Source organism: Simochromis diagramma, unplaced genomic scaffold, assembly GCF_900408965.1.
Source record: "Simochromis diagramma unplaced genomic scaffold, fSimDia1.1 OVJJ01000816.1, whole genome shotgun sequence".
Lineage (NCBI taxonomy): Eukaryota > Metazoa > Chordata > Actinopteri > Cichliformes > Cichlidae > Simochromis > Simochromis diagramma.
The window spans coordinates 2,929,714-2,947,180 of NW_024386908.1; the positions used below are offsets into that span (position 1 = coordinate 2,929,714).

The 17,467-nt window shown below is 38.9% G+C and overlaps 1 pseudogene; it reads right to left on the reverse strand.

Annotated features, from left to right (window-relative positions):
* Positions 1–628: 628 nt before the first annotated feature.
* LOC120736090 lies at positions 629–14,828 on the reverse strand (annotated as a pseudogene).
* Positions 14,829–17,467: the final 2,639 nt, after the last annotated feature.

Consider the following 17,467-nt stretch of genomic DNA (forward strand, 5'->3'; position numbering starts at 1 on the left):
CTCGTTTATACACCCATTCATGTACTCCTTGCTTGCTTTGCCTTTCCTTTAAATAAAGATGGTCCTATTATCACAAGAGAGATGGCTGAGCTGAGAGAGTGGTTACATTTTCCAGTGGCTCCATCTGCTGGCCTTAGCCTGCCTTTCCCCGTTAGCAGTCGCACCACCACCCTAGAAACCCTGCCTGCGTGCCTCACAATCTTTTTTTTCCATGTTTTTTTTTGCCCAGCAGAACCTTCTTACACCTGAACAAACAGGAGTAAAGAAAACAATAATTTGTTAACAGTACTAGCAGAAGCAGGACATTGCCACACAATAGCCAGACAACCAGGCCACAGCCAACATGACTCTATGCTAAAATTGAAGCCCAGGGATGTTGCAAAAAGAAAGACTGTCTACCCTCCCCAGTATGTGCACATCATATTTTCTTGTATTATATACTATTATATGAAAATATGTATCAAAATATCAGAGACTATATCAGATTGGTATTAGCAATACTGCCCTGTATTTACTTGGTATCAATACCAAAATCTGCAGTATCGCACAGCACTAATTAAAATGTACCTGCAAGGCTAGATACAACTGTTGAGCAACTCTTTTTGTAATTTCCAGGAAGTGTACAGATTCAGTACCTTCTTTAAACACAGAAGAAAACCATCCAGTACTGCTGAATTAGATTTGAATTCTATTTAATCTAATGATTTCAAATAGCTTCATCTTGGTTTTGCTAGCTCTACATTTCAGATCCTGCTGCAAGATTCACACACACAGCTGGTGATGTGCTTGTAAGCGTATTGTCTGGTAGTCAGGTCAGAGCAGTGCAGGGTCATCGATTTCTTCTCTGAGTTCTGCTCCACGCAGCATTTGCACTCCTGCTGCAACATCAAGTCACCATTTAACACCAGCACCCTGTGGCAGTTGGAGGATGAGAGAACGAAGAGAAAGCGGTGAGGGGGAAGGGTTAAAAAGGACAGAGGAAGGTAATGGTATTTTTTAAACATACAGAATAAGGAAAGTAGATTAAAATCCATCTAAATGTCTACAATTCAAGCTTCACTTACACTTATGCCCTAGTTTTCATTTTCCTTTTATATGATGGCATGCCTGTTAACCTGTATTTTTACTTAAACAGTGAAGATTTGCTCTTACCTCAATTGAGACGAACATTGTCCCTGGCACGCGGGTATCTGTATTACAGTAGAACAGTTTTCTATAGTGATGTTGAAGCTGGACACCCTGGGAGCACAGCCCCTTTTACCTGAAAGTGGCAGAAGTATAACAGAAGATGAAGCACAGTGAGCAAATCCTTTCAAAAATGAATGACATTAAACATTTTGGATGCAGCAGAGCTGCAGATTATTAGTTATCTTTAGTTACAAGTTTGACTTCTGTAAAAATAAAGAAAGTGAAAGCAGCCTATTAGACAAAGTTCAGAGTTATAAATAACTCATGGTTTTCCTTTTGTCTTCACTTACATGTATAACAGCAGTGTTGGTCATCCCAAATTCTGTCCTCCTGGAAAAAAACAGAAGCTTGTTCTTCCATGCATGCTGTACTTTTGTAGTAAAATAACCATTTCGACCATAGTTTTTACCATATTTTAAGACAAAATGGTTGAATATTTAAAACTAGTCTAATTACATATGACATGCATACATTTTATTACAATTTTGAATAGAAGTAAACATTTAAAATATAAGTCTAAGGAGCTTGGAAGGAAAAGTGTCCTAACTTCTTCAGTTCTAAGAGCAAGTTCTAAAATATAAGTTTATTGTTTTAAAATCCATATTCTTAGACACAGGGTTACAGTTTCAGGATCACTGTGTAGGTTTTCAGTACCTCGGGGCAGCTTTCTTTGGGACAGACTTTAGTCTCAGTCTGAATCCCTTCTTTGCTGCAGCTAAATGACTTGCAGAGATGGGCAGGATCTGTCCATTTGTCCCCTGCCTACACACATATAAACCAGACAACACAAGATATTTTGTTATCATTTTGTTTCAGTCAAATTCAAACTGATCTCCAAGGAAAAAGAAACACAGAGCACAGACACAACACACCTTGTATGTCTGTTCATTATAGCTGCATGTCTTCTCAACTGAAAAACAAAACAAATGTTCACAAAAATGAACTTGAATAATAAGTAAAACAGCAGCATTTTTCAGATGACGCACAACCACAGCCAGAGGTACAAACATTTGAAAATTTCTTAATATATGTGTCACTTAAATCACTTAAAAGTCCCTCAAGTGACTCCAAAATGCAATGGCACTTTGGGATCATGACAATGTGTTGCCATGCAGAAGTGAAAATAAGTGTGTGTCAAACAAAGATTTCCATCTAGCCAGGTCGCCTTCTACTGTCTTTAAAAGTGGGATGTGGTTTAATTTAGTTAATTCTGAAAGTTTAGGAGAGACATTAATACCTAAATATTTTATATTTCCACATTGCAGTGGGGAAGGAGAAGAATTATGGAAGGAGCAATTAATCGAAAGAACTGTTGATTTCGACCAGTTAATTGAATAATCTGAGACACTTGAGAAAGAATTTATCAACGCAATTACCCCAGAGAGATTGGTTTGTGAGTTTTGGAGAAAAAGTAACACATCATCTGCATAAAGGCTGATTTTATGTTCTATATTCTTACATTTTATGCCCTTAATTGTTGTAGCCTGTCTAATTGCTGCTGCTAGTGGCTCAATAAAAATTGCAAACAGTGAAGGGGAGAGTGGGCATCCCTGTCTGGTGCCCCTCAGGAGAGAGAAGCTGGAGGATGTTTGGTCATTTGTTCTGACACAAGCTGTTGGGGTGTTGGGGAGTTATATAATATTTTTAACCAGTTTATGAAAGAGGGTCCAAAACCAAATTTGTGTAAAGTTGCAAATAGAAATTTCCAGTTAACTCTGTCAAACGCTTTTTCTGCATCTAAAGAAAATATTGTAGTTTCAAGGTTTTTACTGCATGAGTAGTCTATTAAATTAAGTAATCTACGTGTATTTGTTGATGAGTGCCTACCTTTTATGAAACCAGTTTGGTCAGGATGAATTAAAAGGGGGGTTATTTTCTCTAATCTCTTTGAGAGAGCTTTGCAGATTATTTTAAGGTCTACATTAATAAGGGATATTGGACGATAGCTTGAAGGAAATACAGGGTCTTTGCCTGGTTTTTGTAAGAGACTGATATTTGCAGAGTTCATATTTGGTGGTAGTCTACCATTTTCTTTGATTTCCTGCAACATCCTGTGAAAAACTGGTGCCAGAATCGTCCAGAATTCTTTGTAAAAATCTGTTGGAAAGCCGTCTGGACCTGGAGCCTTATTATTGGGCATACTTATCAGAGCTTCCTGGAGTTCACCTGGCGTCAGTGGCGAATCCAGTGCCATTGCTTGGGTGTCTAATAATTTTGGAAGAGTTATGTTGTCGAGAAATTGATCAATTTCGTTTTTAGATGGGTTTATTTGTGGTGTATATAAAGTTTCATAGAAATCCCTAAAAATTGTGTTTATTTTTTTAGGATCATATATTGTATTCCCAGATTAATCTTTAACAGCACATATAGTTGTTTTTTCTTTATTGATTTTTAACTGGTTAGCAAGAAATTGTCCGGATTTGTTACCGTGTTCATAATTTTGCAGGCGAAGTCTTTGTACTAAGAATTTAGTCTTTTTATTAATAATTTCATTTAATTCTAGTTTTCTCTTGCGTATTTTGTTTAATATTTCTTGATCTTGGTGTGAAACATAGGCTTTTTCTAAGGATTTGATGTTTTTCTCTAGTTCCTGAATTTTTTTGTTTTCTTCTTTCTTCTTATGTGATGAGAAAGAGATTATTTTACCTCTCATCACGGCTTTCCCTGCTTCCCAGAGGACAGATGCTGATGTTCCAGGAATGTCATTAAAGCCTAAATATAGAGTCCATTCTTTTTTAAAGTATTTGATAAACTCTTCGTCTTTGAGCAGTGATGTATTAAATCTCCAGTTTTTTCTTGGTGTAGTATTATTCATCTGTATTAGTGTTAAAGATACAGGAGCATGATCGCTGACAGCTATAGGATGAATCTCAGTGTCTGTAATGTTACTCAGCAGTGAGCTACTGACCAGAAAATAATCCAGACGAGAGTAGGAGTGATGGACATGTGAGAAGAAAGAATATTCCTTACTGTTGGGGTGAAGGGAGCGCCATGCATCGCAAAGACCAAAGTCGCTCATATACTGTTTGATTATATTAGTGGACTGCCAGTTACGCTGAGCTCCTGCTTTATTGAGCCTATCCATGTCTTCATTTAGTCCCAGGTTGAGGTCTCCCCCAAGAACAATTGTGCAATCTAGGTGTTCGGAGAGTGTACTAAAAAAAAACGTGGAAGAATGAGGGGTCATCAACATTTGGACCATATATACTTACAATACCTAGCTTTTGGTTAAGTATAGATAGTTTGACGATTAGGAATCTGCCCTCTGGATCTATAACTGTATCGAGTACTGGGAAATTAATATTTTTATTTATTAGAATTGCTACTCCCCTTTGTCTAGAATTATAACAGGCTGAGAACACATTAGGAAACTCAGGTGTTTTAAGTTTATTCAAACCTGTGACAGGCCTGTGGGTTTCTTGTAATAAAACAACGTCTGCCTGTAATTCTTTAAGTTGGTTAAGTATTTTTAACCTTTTTTCCCTAGAGCCAGCTCCATGCACATTCCATGTGACAAATCTTAGCATGCCCATAGTTGTGTGTTTGTGGCTAATGATGTACGCTGTGTGTCTCGCTTAGACGGGTGAGGAAAATGGAAACACATCTTTTTTTTTTTTTTTTGTAAGTAAAGAGAAGAAAATGCGCGGCGAGAAGCTCCATAGGTCTGACTATGTGTGTGCATAATAACTAATATGAGCAAATGTGTGCGTGTGTCCTATATCTGTGTGTGTGAGCTGTCCGTCCACGTAGAGCCGGTCCACGGCGATGACAGCCCGGGAGCCTTTCTGGATAAAATTACGTCGGACTGGGAAGAGGACCCTGCGTCGTTCCAGGATCTCTCTGGGGAACTGATCGTTCACGCTGAAATCCACTCCTTTCAGCTCTCTGCCGCGACTCTTCACCTGCTCCTTCTGCTTGAAGTGGCCGAATTTGGCTACAATAGGACGTGGTCTCCCGCTTCCTGTCTTCGGATCCCCGATGCGATGCACTCTTTCGAACCCTATGTTTTTCACCGTGTCCTCCGGCAGCTTCAGGTGGATTTTAATGAAGCTTCTCACGGTCGTTTCCGGGTCCTCTCCGGTGTTGTACCTAATTTTGTTAACTTTGCCTTTCTGCGCAAAGGCTCAGTGGTGGAGCAAGTATTTATGTTTTATATCCTAAATGCAAGTACAAATATAATTCTTGGTTGGGATGTCGGTTGTTCTTGAACAATACAAATTATTTATATCAAAAACAACCAATCAAGTATATTCAGTTGTAACGTTATACAAATTCTCTTTTTGGACATCACTATGCTGCTCTCTGTGACTATTTTAGTCTAAAAATCAACTACTGTCTGCTGTATTGTGGGTGATTCAAGCTCACGTTTTAATTTAAGTTTTAAAACCAACTCCCTGGCTGGAAGTGTGTATTATTTTATGTAGCTTACGCATCATGTAGGAGCTCACATAGTGGGCTCGGAATGCAGGTGGGTGGTCTGTTAGTGGGTACGAAAGTCTGCTCAGAATGACAGGGGACATCCCTTGGTGCAAAAACATCTGCTGGCTTCAGAGGATCCAGATACACCCAGTCATAGCTCGTCTTATCACAGCAGCTGTCATCCTCAATCTGCCCTCCTTTACGAATACACGATGCTCCACCACACACACCTGGAGGGGCAATTAAGACGTGAGCATGAAGATGTGACAGGAGACTTCTAATAGACACTCATACACTGCAGATAATATTTGTTGTCCCTTGTAGGCTTGTGCTGAGAACAGCTTGAGTCCTTATTGGGCAACATGTAGGTTTTTTTCCTTTGCCACTGTGAAAAAAATAAGCTTTAAATTGAAACTGTCTGATAGGTCACGCTACACACATGCATGCATGTGCACAAACACAAACACAAAAACACAAAATTAGCTTAATAATGACACACTAGACCAGGGTTGTCAAGGCCAGAGGGCCTCTCCAATGGCCATTTATATCACATTAATTATTTAACAGAAAAACAATTAAATGACAGAAAATTTACAGTATTTTCATTATACTCACCACATTGCCCCTGGGTGTTTTGGAGGAAGTGCTCCATGGCCAGACTGACCACCAGGGTGTAAAATGGAGTGAGGGAGACAAAAGAGCGAATCTCTGGGAGGTGAATAACCATCTTGTACCATGTGGTTTCAAACCTGAAACCATGCTCTTCATACGGTGGCTGTATGATCACGTTGTTTAGCGTGGCCTAAGCCAGATTGGATCAGGGTCAAACAATAAAACTAGAACAAAACAACTTGAAAACAGTCATACAGATAACTTCTGATTATCAGCAGCAGTAATAAATATGAGGATTCATGGTGGAAACAAGTATAAATAAAAGAGCACTGTAATATATCCTACTTGTACTGAAAACAAATGTGGAACGATAGTCAGTGTAGCCACATTGTTCTGATATTTCAGGATGATGCCTTTAACACAGGAGCCATAGAGACCCGTCCACAACAATGGTCAGATTATGGCGTGGTGACTGCTCCTCCATCAATATATAGGTGCCTTGATTCAGGAAATCAAAGTCTACTCCTTGGAAAGAGATGTAGTGGGGATCCCCATACAGCTCACATTGGCCTGGAATTAATACAGGAAAAAATAAGATTTTAGTCCATCTATGCATGGAACGCATGTAAGCCACTTTGGATAGATTGAAACCATCTACCATCATCTGGTCAAATATGTAAGACCAAAGAGCTGAAACAAACAGCATTCCAGTGAAACGTACAGACTTCAGATTTGGACTGAATGTTGATGTTAACAAGTGCCAATCAATGAAAGAGCTCCTATGTGTGTGGTCGTATACTATTAATAGTATCCAGCAGATACCTCAGCTTGAAATGATCCACTACACTGAGCACACTGATTCAGTAAGACGTCCTGATGTTTTGCAAAGAAGCAGACTAAACATAAATAAGTAATCATAGTTATAACGACAGACTAAGATACACTTACAGTCACACTTCCATGTTTCACAGCATCCTTCAGAGACCTTTGTGATCTGGTCTCTGGGACAGGTGGGGATTTTAGGCTCTGGACAAGTTACTGGGGTCAATACAATCTTCCCACTGACACAAGTCGTATGGTAGCAGTCCTCTGTCCATGTCTCACTGCAAGCCCAGCGTTTATTTTTCTTGAAGTCTACACATTCACACACTGGTAACGTGTAGACACAGTTGGAGAAGAAAGCAAACAGAGAACACTTTGAAAATTAGCTTCCATCACTTAGGGAAGCGACAGCTTGAATTGCTGAAAAGTTAAAACATGAACTGAAAAGTTACCCTGCGATGTGGAGCTTTTTGTTTGTGTTGATCCTGCGCCGACAGTGGTTGGTCCTTTTGAACTCCTGGAGTCTGTGGTAGCTGCTGCCACTGAAGACGTGGAACTCATTCTAGTTGTCGATGATGTGATTCGGGAGCTTATAGTGGCTGTTGTGTTGGTTTCTTTTGGAAGTTCTGACGTTGAAGTTGCAGCTGAGGCGATCATTGGCACAGTGGTAGTGGAAGACATTGTTGATACGTTTTCAGTGGTCGTCAAGCTTGTAGGGGTGGTAGTTGGCAAAGTTGAGTGGGTTTTAGTAGTAGCTGAAGTAGTGTTAGTTGTCACTGTGGAGTTTGTAGTGGGCATTGTTAACAACTTTTTGGTAGTAGGTGAAATAGCTGAAGTCATTGGTACAAAGGTGGAAATTGTTGACCATGTTTTAGTGGTACCTTTCTCTGTTCCGGTTGCAGGAGATAGAGTTAGAGAGGTCGCTGCACCTGTTGTAGCAGTGGGTGTGAAGGTGATGGTGGACCATGTTTCAGTGGTAACTGGAAAATTGTTAGTGGGTATCACTGGTGTAGTTGTCTTTAAATGCACGGATGTTTCACTGGTGATTAAAGCCGTTTTTTTTCACAACATTTGTAGATGTGTTGGCAGGTGTATTTGAGGGTGGAGGTGGTCTGTCTGTGTGGAAAATGTAATTTAGGATAGTCAGAAACAAATTGTTCCAAAACACATTTTTAAAATAATTTAGTAACAAGTTGTGCACGAATAAAATTCGTACTTACGACAATTAATCGCTCCATTTTCGCAGCGGCTGGATAAAATAAAAGACTGAAGTTACCAGGTGTCAATGTCATTTTTAATCTAATGTCTGGCAGAGCACTTGTGTGTCTAGTCACACTAAAATGTACACAATGTGTACACTCACCATGCAAAAGAGTTCAGCATGACCAACTGTCCTGGGTGAACAATAGTGGCATTGAAATAACAAGAGCAGTTGCTCACTGTAGTGCATTCACCAGTATTATGATCATAGTATGGCGTTTCATTTGGACATCTAGGATAACAGCCTTTGCCGATAGGAGAAAGAAAAAAATAATTAGCTTACACCAAAATGCTATAGAACATAGAGTGCTGTTGTTGTGGTTTTGTTTTTCTTGTTCTTGTTTTTAACAGGTGGACTGATAAATTTAATCTAGTAAATTAGTCAATCACTGGTTTGTTTGAGGAGTGACCTTGAGCCACGTAAGATCTCTTTATTAGTCGATTGGAGGGACCTGGGAGCTGAATGTAAATAAATAAGACTGCTAATATAAGCTGAGGTCTGCCCATTAGGAGCCTCCCATTAGTTGCCTTCCAGCTGTTTCCAAAGGCCATCGGACTGGATCCCACTGAAAACAGATTTTTTAAAAATGTATTTATTTTTATTTTATTTTATTTATGATAAAAACAGAGAGAAAACTGATTCACCTGCTGAGCCTGCAGGTCGTTCATCTCATTGGAGTCAAAATTCCCACACAGGCCGCAAACTTTGCTCTGCAGGTGAGGTTTTTTTTCTTCAGTTTTAATTATAAGTATGGGTTTTATGATAATAGCATGTGAAATTGTATCAAATCTGCTTTTAAAAAAACGCTTTCCACCATTTTTCCATTGTACGAATATAAATCTTATAATAATTTCTTACCCTGCAGTTTTCATGCAGCTTTATGGTGAGCCGTGTGTGTTTGTCCCAGATGAGAGTGATCCCGCTGCTCGCCACTGACACTATGATATAGAGTCCCACAGTGTCGATACTGTAAAGTGAGTTCTCCTGCATTGTAGAGTTTTGTTGTAGGTTTTTGGTCACCTTCATGTCACTCAGAGTCACAGTGACTTTGCCCTTGTTGGGTCAAAGCAGACAAATAACAATCTACATTATTTGACTGTGGAAAATTATCACTATTACGGCCTCTACTGAAGGTCGTCATTACAGTTAATAGAAGATGGATTTGATCAAATTAGTAAAAGATAAGGAGGCAAATAAATAAACTGACATTATAACATGGTTAGATAATAATTCATTCACCTGCAGGACCAGGACAATGGAGCGAGAGCAGGTGAGCACCTTTTCACAGCAGGGTACGCTCTCCACTCTGACAGAAAACGTGCCCTTTGTATTTCCACAGTAATCCTGACATAAGAGCCAAATTACAGTAAATAGCACAGCTATAAAGAGATCCATATTACATTCAAGCTTTCTGCACTCTGTCATACTTTATATTTTTATGTCACTTTTTTGGTGGGGAGGGTCTCACCTCTACAAGTGTGTACTGGCAGTGTCCACTAAATCGATACCATTTAGAGTCAAAGGTCTGGTAATGTCCATTTCCATAGACTTGACATGTCCCGGGACACGGCTCGTCTGTGCAGTCCCACTGACCCCGACCACAGACACTGCAAGATAAAGTCATAACACTGAGTTTACAGAAAAACAAAACTTTGCGACTGAACCGGTAAAGTAGCGTTACCATTTTTTACAGTTGGTTTTAACAGTCTCTCCTGCCCTGAAGACTTTACCACTGTACACACAGGTGCAGTTGTCCCGTGATGGATCAGTTTCCATGGTGATCTTCATATTGATCATGTGGGCAATAACAGCCACTCTCACAAGCCATGATTGATGGTTTGCTGAGACTCGCACATGTTTTCTGAGCCGTCTGAATCGGGTGCTCTGAGCAGTGCACGCAAACCTTCCCATTCCTGCATCCTAATGAAATCATTCAAGACACATTGGGCAAGTGTACAGTCCAGAAAATGTTAAAATCAAAACAGTTTTGAAACTTGAAACAGTTTTGAAACCTTTACTGTATTCACATCAATTCGTACTTATTTTTTTATTTTTGGTTGGACCAAACTAGATTTAACACAATCCGTGGAACAGGTCAGTTCTCCATTTTCACACAGGCTGCAATTTGACAAGTAAAATGTTGATAAATGATACTGTATCATTTTAAATACCTATAAATACTGTGTAATTAGAGGGTCATCTCACCAATGATGTCCATCGATAACAACCAGCCCTGGTGGACTTACACCACCACGACGGTGGCATTCACAGTCTGCCTTTGGAGTGCAGGTGTTTCCTTGGTTTTGGTATGTTCCTTCTGGGCAGCCACAGCCCTCCACAGAAGCATCATCCACTCCACATCGAGGGTCAGACTCAGTAATGGAGCGGCATGTACTGTTACAAGCTCGGATGTTGTAGAAGAACTCTTGGTTCTTTGGACATGTCGGAGCTGTGAGACAACAATGTGATGAGCACGAACGGCACTTTTTTAAAAGTAATTTGTCACATTTTCTGCTGTGCAAAGTTCCACAATATTTGCTTCCTTCAAAAATCCAAACACTTCAGACAGACTTTTACATTTGTAGTGCGCACAAGTTCTTAAAAACATGAAAAGCATTGATTTCATCTTTTCTGACTAGTTATTTTGAATTTTAAAAAAAATCTCAGTACTGGCTCTTCTCCAAAAAGTCTAAACCTAATGTGTCTGGTATTAACATTATTAATATATTCAATATATTATGTAATCCTTTGGTGTGTGAATAAAGTTTACTTACTGCAGTTGGCAGCTTTTCTCCAGTCACCGATCAAAACCCCAAGACTCGCACAAGCTTTGGCGTAGCTGTCTAATGCAATGCACAAGCACCTCTGCACATTGTTGCCACAATTACAGGTTCTTTGAATACAGGCCTGCCAGCAAATACAATTTTCACCTTAATATTGATAAGTCAAATTAACTTATACAAAGTTGCTGTTTGCTCATAATGCGTGCTTACTGTGTAGTATTGATCCGGTGGCAAATGGACATGGCACTTAGCAGATATGGCAGTCGCGCTGATCAGCACAGAGCACTTTTCATCAGCAAATATTTCTAGAAAAAAGGAAATTTTAGTTTGTAAACATATCCTGTGGGGATTTTTTTTTTTTTACTGTATCACAGGCAAGCATGCAAACTACCAATAAAAATCTGTGCTGCCTTATAATTCACACCACAATAATCATTGATATGAAAACCGAAATGTCAATTTTGTCATCAAGCTGAACTCCACTATAATTCCAGTTGTGCATTGCAGTGTTTGAACGTATACATGCCTTTTCAGTTTTAGTTACAGTTATAATATTAACTGGTACCATTGTGAGTGTTGATGCATGTACTGGGTATGTTCACAGTGCAAGCGCCCAGACTCCAGGACAGAGCAAAAGGTTCAGCTGAGAGCTCGATGATGCCGCTGCTGCTGGTGAAGTCGTCTGTGCCGTCACTGTTGCCGTTGCCACAAAGAGCTGAACGATAGACTGACTGATCAAAGTGGATCGTGCCAACCAATGATGCTGTTTAATGTGTTATCACCAGCGTGTTTCCAACCTGAAATGATGCCCTTGTGTTTCCTAGGAACAGAGATGTAGAGTTGGATTTCAGGTGACATCTGGAGTTGGAGCTTAATATCAGAGGATGTCAAGACTTGAATGTACATAGAGGACTGCCAGAAAACCTGGGCCCCATCTAAAAGGTAATCGGTAAGATAATATAATGTTAGTAATTAAGGCATTAAGGCATGTATCTATTACAAGGTTGCCAAACAATTTATATGAAATTACCAGACTGATAAAATTCACTAATCTTTGGTCTCCAACTTTAGCCATGTTGTTTGTGAATGTATACGTTTCCTGAAAATAAAAACCGGTATTCAAGGTTACTTTTTATGCTTGCTAGTTAGATGTTGATGGTTTTAATTTCAGTGCTGAAAGACTGTCTTTACCTGCAAATGCTGGAGGAAAACAGCTTGTATTGATGGATCCTTTTTAGAAAATGTAATTATTACTGTCCAGTTGAAGCCCTGCATGTGTCCATAAACGATTAAACCAGCAGTTATTAACACAGGCAACTTGAGAAGATTCATATTAATGAAAAGGGGAGGAGGACAAATTACCTGTAATGCTAGGTATGTACATTTACCAGGGACAGTGTACTGTTTGCCGTCAAATGTTGACACAAACTGACCTTCAATCTGACATTTAATTGGGCAGTTTTCAGAGCAACGCCACTTCCCACCTTCACACAAACTGGAGACAAGGTTGATGAAGAGGTTTAAATAATTTCAATTCATTATTCACAAAAAAAATCCTCATAAATATAAATCCCTTTATCTGGGTCCTTACCATGTCTGACACTTGGTGCTACGTTTCTGTCCAGGTCCTGCCAGCGAACACACAGGTGCAGTTTGACACATTCACACAGTGGAAGCCATCCAAGTGATCATTAAGCACTTTGCCTACGCACATGTTCAGGACGGCCTTAAAATGTGGCAAACAAACAAACAACAACAAGAACAAAACACATCAATGATTTATACCCTGGGGAAATTCTGGCAAGGCTCACCCTCTGGGCAGACGCAGGAACTGGTGATATCCTGGCTGGAAAAATGGGGGTTTGGGTTGGAGCAGGTAGGAACAAATGCAGCACCCTCTTCTTCATAAAGCAGTGCTCCCGGACAAGTTGGTCGAGCTACAGTCATCCACCAAAACAGGGACAGCTACATCAAATTATGGTGGGTACAGGATATGCCACTTATTGTTATTAGTATTAGTATTTTAAACAATTAGTTACCACACTGGGTCACAGATCTCCATTTCTCCCACACATTACTGCTTTTTCCACAGTGCAGAACAATCTCTCTAATGAAAGCACAGCCTATGTGTTCACTGTTTTCACATCCGTAAATGTTTTTGTGACACAGCTGGAAGTAATGAAGCCGACTTGATTGCAGACAGCCCAAAGTGTAGGAGAAGAAATGTTCACAAACCTGGTAGTTTAAAAGTCATTCTTACATTTTATTTGAAAACTGTAAATACAGTTGTCTCAGAAATTCAGATTCATAACGACTGCATAACTGACCCGTTATAATGTGTTGGTGAATCATCTGTCTATTCTTCAAATTTGTATACAGAAACAAAATTACGAACAAAAAAAACAAGTTAATGTAAACCACGTGAACCTACTGGATTAGGAACAGAGACAGGATCCCTTGTTTGGCACGTGTCATCTGTAAGCGTGCTCCCTCTGATCAGCTGCTGCTCAGTGCCTAGATTCATGAAAAGGTGCATTCTTTGAGCAAAGTGTCTGTAAACAACTGTTATCATTTGCAAAGAAAACCTAAAATATTCCTATAAAGTGTCTGGTTATCATTTAGGTCACACCTGTTACGTTGCATTTTCCACACAGTCCAGTCATGTCAGTGCTCAGCTCCTGCTCCAGCTCAACCTTTACAGCAGATCAAATATTAACTTTAGGAGTTGCACTTATTGATTTAAAATGCATATATGTGTGTGACTGTGGTTAAGTTTTCCCTCACCTTGAGAGTGTCTATTCCTCCAGCTACACACCAATCAAAACTGCCTCTACAGCTCTTGAAATTAAATGCAGGAACGTGACTTAGAATTGGGGAGCACAACAGTGTTCAGCAGTCAGCAGTTAACACCTCAAAGTGTGAGGGCCCTTAGGCTGAATTCACCAGTTGACTGAGGCCTTTATTTAAGGAATTTGCAATATTATCTCTCTTCCCCTAAAGGGGTACTTCTGTTTTTCCCACAGTCCAAAGACATGCCTAGGGGGGAGAGGCTCTAGCCCCCTCTGTGACCCATGAGTTGAGGAGAATGGATAGACAGATGAAACAAAGATTAACTACCAAAATGACAGGAAGAGAGAAACAGCTTGTCTGAAGCATACCAGTGTTTATCGATTATATGATAATGACCCAAGGCATACTGCAAAAGCAACACAAGGGCTTCTCAACGCAAAGAAATGGGATATTCTTCAAAGGCCAACTCAGCCACCTGATATCAACCCCACAGAGCAGCTTTTCAGTTTCTGAAGACAAAACTGGAGGCAGAAAGTGGCTGCAGTAAAGGCCTAGTATCTCAAGAAAGGAAACACAACATCTGGTGACTGCAGAGGATTTTTATCATTCTTCCAAAATACTGTTTCAGGGGATGTATAAACACTAAGAGTAAAAACCCCAGAATAAGATTTAATATGTACAAAACTAAGCTAAAAGATACAAAACATCTACAAAGACATGAACGTGCAAGAAAAAGAAAAAAAAACAATCTTAGTCCAGGGATCTACCTTGGAGATGAAAGAGTGCTAACCTTATTCCTCATCTATACCCAGAGGCCTAACTGAGATAGTTGTTGTTAAAAAACCCCAAATGTAACGAACTTAGCAAAGTCATATATGGTCTACATGTATATATACAATTGCGCTGAGACAAAGGGATAAATTGAAAAGAAACAGTTATACCTCTTCTCCCATCACGTTCTGAAAGTGAAATCTGATCTAACCCGGGCTACACCCCGGGTCAAGACAACCGCAGCTCCAGTTTTGTTCTAAATCTTATCCTCTTACCTCCTTCTTTTCCGATGCTTCCCTCAAGACGTAACAAAGAAAGTGAATTCAATTTAGCTAGATTATATATTGTGTGTTTTGCTTTAAGAAAAGAACATGTGTTATTGTATAAGAATGAAACCTGCTAATCTCTGCAATTCAGAAAGGCACAGTCCATTCTTCAAACATCACTACCAATTACTTTTATCATGTTATTTGTGTTATTTAATTTAAATGACATCAAACTGATCAAAAAATATGTAGCTTGCAGCCAGTTGTAGATGTTTTGTTGGAAAAGTATACAAATCTTTCAGAAATAAAACAAAGATTCAAATGTCCTAGAAACTCTTCTTTTCAAAGACATGACTCATTTCCTAAATATAAAAATAGGCTCTTACTTTGATTAGATCTTTGTTTTGTGACATATCTTTTAGCTTATAAAATAGTTTAACTTTTACCAACAAAAAAAAAAATATATGACTAACAGTAAATTTGGTAGCATTAAATATTCTGGTGGTCACCAAAATTTTTCAAATTTGACATACAGCTAATTTCACTGACATGATCAGACACAAACACGTTGTTTTCAACTAAAAAAGAACCAAAACAATTTCAATTAAATTATTATAATAGCATGCTGGGAGTGCATGTATATCATACAGCTTGATAGTTGGTGATTGGTGGTTTCCTTTAAGGAGGATACTCTTACCATGCAAATTAGTGACACTAGCTGTCATTTAGACTACACTATATATATATATATATATATATATATATATATTTAGAAAGGACTGACTGTGACCACAGTTCACCATGCCATCCACAAATCTATCATTCATTACATATTTCATCAATAAAGTGCTAAACAGCCTGCTGCATATATTACAATAGTGTAGATTGTAGTTGAAGAACTAGCCTTACCAACTACTGCCAACTACTAAAAAGAATTTCATGTATCATGAAACAATGAATGAAAAAGAAAGATGACACAGGACTGTTGAGCAGCTAGAATCCTACATCTGGTGAAAATGGGAGAACACTGCTCTTTGAAAGGTCTAGAAACTCATTTCCTCAGAATCCAGATGTTTATGGACTGTTGTTAAAAGAAGAGGGGGAGCTACGTAGTGGTAAACATGGAGATGCGTACGTTTTCTCAGTTTATAAATGTAATGTTTTCTTTTGAATAAACTATAAGCTTTTGAGATTTGTGAATGATTACTATACGTCTTAACATTTTCAGAATTTGTCATTTGTAATTTAAAAGGTATACTGAGTTGTGCTCTACTACTATCAAAAGTTCAAAGCTTTTCCTGCTTTCTAACCGACATTTTAAATGTAGGCGTGTAAAAATGTGTTTTTGATGTCTCAAATGAAAAAGAATATTCTACTTATCAAATACACAATTTTGTTTTCAGCAGGTACCTTTAAATCATGCCAATTTCAAAACTCTCTGACCCTACCCATAGCCAGAGGGTGTTGACCTACAATCTCCTTGTCCGAAGATTTCTAAACAGCTCTAATCCATGTACCAATCCAACAATCTTTGGAATTCCACTTGACCACTTAATGATAAATGATTTTGTTCATTCAGTCTGACCTTGATAACTTAAGGTAAAGGTTTTCCACTGAAGGCCTGATGGGAGGTCAACGGTTGCTTTGTGTGTTTGAGTAAGTATAACTCAGGCACGATGGAGGTATTTGTTCAAAAATGACCAAAAGTTTTATTGACATTAAGAAGTACCATACTCCAATCTGTGTAAGGTAGGTAAAAACAAGCATGTACTCAAACACGGGTCATCCATGACTAAAGGCTGGCAACTGGAAAAAGAGAATGCGTTGAAACATTCAGAGTATTGCCAACACCAAATGCTGGATATTAATAAAGGCTTTAAAGCAAGACCTGGTAGCAATATTAAGACATGCTTTTGCACTTTTTCTCAACGGGTTATTATCTGTGGGTAAACTTCATTTCTTATTCATTTAAAAATTGCAAAATGTGAACATGTCTAAATACCTTCTACAGAAACCTTTTGTGAAACATTTAAACTATAACTAACATGTGCATAATTAACTCGTTCAAAATGTTCTCGTTCTCTTAACTGGGACTAGTAGGTTTGAGTCTATTACTCCAGTTCTTTCTGACCTGCACTGCCTCCCCTTTAAATATTGTATCGATTTTAAAATCTTATTGCTCGCTTTTAAAATCATAAATAATACCGCACCCAGCTATCTTACTGATCTCCTCAGCTTAGATCAGCAGGCCAAATGCTCCTGGTGTGACTTAGATCTCAGCTTAAGACCAGAGGTGACTGTGCATTAGCCTCTGTTGCACCCTACCTCTGGAATAATCTCCCTCAAGCTATTTGTGCGTCTGATTCAATTAAATCTTTTAAATCTCAATGAAAAAGTTATTTATTTAGCCTATCCTTCCCGGCTTCCTAGAGCTCGCATTTGTAAGTGTGCTGTAATTTATCTTTTTGCTCTGATTAATGTTTATAATGATTTAATTTCATTTCATTGCCTTTTGGCTTGTGCCTACTGTGCCTGGTGTATTCTTGGTTAGTTAT